The sequence below is a fragment of the Meles meles genome, chromosome 8 (genome assembly GCF_922984935.1).
Source record: "Meles meles chromosome 8, mMelMel3.1 paternal haplotype, whole genome shotgun sequence".
Taxonomy (NCBI): Eukaryota; Metazoa; Chordata; class Mammalia; order Carnivora; family Mustelidae; genus Meles; species Meles meles.
Genome location: NC_060073.1, coordinates 4,201,966 through 4,204,796, shown reverse-complemented (window position 1 = coordinate 4,204,796; position 2,831 = coordinate 4,201,966).

Sequence of the window (2,831 nt, the reverse complement as noted above, 5' to 3'; positions counted from 1 at the left end):
TCTTATTCAGGGGAAAGTCATCCTTTCAAGCTTTAACTGATTGGGCATTAGGGAGGGCAATCTGCTTTGTTAATCCACTGACTCAAATGTTAATCCAGAAGCAGCCTCACAGACACACCCAGAATCATGTTTGACAGAATACCTGGGCCCCTCCTTGGCCTAGTGAAGTTGACAAATAAAATTAGCCCTCGTACCCTCCTTGGAGTTCTCCTGGTTTGCCCTCCCTTCGGCTCGGGATGAAAGCAGTGTTTCTCCAGGTCTCCCCAAATGTTGGATGTCAAAATGTTGGATGTTCCCCAGTGTGAGAAGTGAAAATGGTGTCTTCATGCAGTTTTAATTTGCATTTCTTCCCCATTATGAGTAAGGCTGAGGATCTTTTCACGAACTTGGGGGAATACTTGTATTTCCTTTCCATGTACTGCTCATATGTTTTGCCTATTTTTTCTGCTAGGTTGTTGACCTTTTCATAGGTTGAGCTGAAAAAAATAACTTTTAACCAGCATGTCTTTTTATAATGAGTATTCTCAATAAAATTCTGTATGATAGAATTCAGCCAGCTAATGTATACATTGAAAAAAAAAAGAAAGTGTATATTTCAATGGTTTTTAGCATATTTACAGAATTGTGCAACAATCACCACAATCAATTTCAGAAACATTTCATTACCCCAAGTGTCACTTGTCACTTCCCTCCAACATTCCCAGACTTAAGCAACCACAAACGTCCTTTTGGTCTGTGTGGATTTGCCAGGCCAGGACATTTCGTACAAATGGGATCTGATACTATGTGGTCTTATATGTCCACCTTCTCCCACTTAACATGTTTTAGAAGTTCATCCATGCCGTAACATGTCAGTTCTTACTACATTTTATATGACAATGTCCCGTTGTACGAATAGACCACATTTTGTTTATGCATTCGTCTATTGAGAAACATTTAGCTTCTTTCCTCTTTTTGGCTAAGCCCCATTTTACATTCCCAACAGTGATGCACGAGGGTTCCCCTTTCTCCACATCCTCACAAACACTTGTTATGACCTATAACTTTGATTATAACTGTTGTTAAAAAAGGCATGACAAGGCCCCCATGGGACCCCTGGGTAGCACAGCCCGTTGAGTGTCCAACTCGCGGTTTTGGCTTAGGTCATGATCTCAGGGTTGTGAGATCGAGCCCTGCATGGGGCTCCAAACTCAGCGAGGAGTTTCCCTCTCTTTCTCCTCTTCCTGCTCCCACTCTCTCTCTCTCTAAAGTGAATAAATACATTAAAAAAAAAAAAAAAAAAAGACATGACCATTTCCCAAAATGGAGTCACCTGTACTAAACCCCACATCAGCCAACTGAGACTTAACTCCTAATGCCAGTTTCAGCCCGTCCCAGAAGGGGAATTTTGAACAAATCCATCTAGACTTTCCTGATCAATACTAGAGCGGTTATCTGCTTGTTAGGCCCCTGCCTTCTCCCAAAGGAAGGCAACCTTGCCCGAGGCAATCCACTCTGCTAGAAACTTCTTTCTTCTGTCCCCTTCTGCCTGCAAAAGACTTCCATTGGTACAGCTTCCCAGAACTCCTTTCTAGTTGTTTGGTGCGATGCTGCTTAATTCGGGAGTCATTTAACAAAGCCAATTAGATCTTCAAATCTACTCTGTTGAATTTTATTAAAGATTTTATTTTTTTATTTGACAGAGACACAGGGAGAGAGGGGACAGAAGCCAGGGGAGCGGGAGAGGGAGAAGCAGGCTCCACACGAAGCAGGGAGCCTGATGCGGGGCTGGATCCCAGGAGCCTATAATCAAGATCTGGGCGGAAGGCAGATGCTTAACGACGGAGCCGCCCAGGTGACCCTGAATCTACTTCTTTTATGGCTTCTGCATATTGACTCATGGAGAAAATGGTCCCCAGGCTAGGATTATACGAAGAAATTTCCTATACTCTCTTCTGGCACTTGTACGCGATCAGATCTTGCATTTGAAACTTGGCTTGGGGCACTTGGGTGGCTCAACTGGTTGGGCGTCTGCCTTTGGCTCAGGTCATGATCCCAGGGTCCTGAAATCAAGTCCTGCATCGGGCTCCCTGCTCAGCCGGGAGTCTGGTTCTCCCTCTGCCTTCCGCTCCCCTGCTCATGCGTGCGCTCTCTCTCTGACAAATAAATACATAAAATCTTTAAAAATAAATAAATAAAACGTGGGTCCATTTGGATCTTATTCTGGTAAATGATGCAAAACATACATCAACTTCTTTCTTTTTTCCAGAAGCATGCTGGGTCCTGGCACCCTGGTGGGGAGGAGTTTGGAGCAGGCAGCCCAGCGTGAGGAGAGGACATTTGCACGGAGACCCCCGAATGGTGTAAGGAAAGGGGCCACCCTCCATAGCATGCCAGCGTGGCCGACGAAGAGCTGCGAAGGCAGAGGTCTGAAGGTGGAAGGGTCTTGGCCGATTCTGAGAACAGCAAGACCAGGGTGGCTGCAGGTGGTGGGTGTTCAGATCGTAGAGGGCCTTGCAGGTAACTGTGAAGTGAGATTTTGTTTTGGGTGTAACGGCATTGGACTGCTGCAGGGGCGATCACTCCAGCCGTTTGGTAAGATAATGCCAAGAAAGGAAACTTTCTAGATTAGGGGACTCCACATTTTCCAGCAAATCACCAAATGGCTCTTCAAAAAGGCTGTACAGAATTATGCCCCCACTGCCTTCATCTTGTTATTTCAATCCCGTGTGCTGTTTAACTACATATTTTTGAAACCTGGTTTAATGAATGCATGTTTCTTTTTTGAATGGTTCTTTTATATTTTATTATTATTTTTTTAAAGATTTTACTTATTTTTTTGACAGAGACAC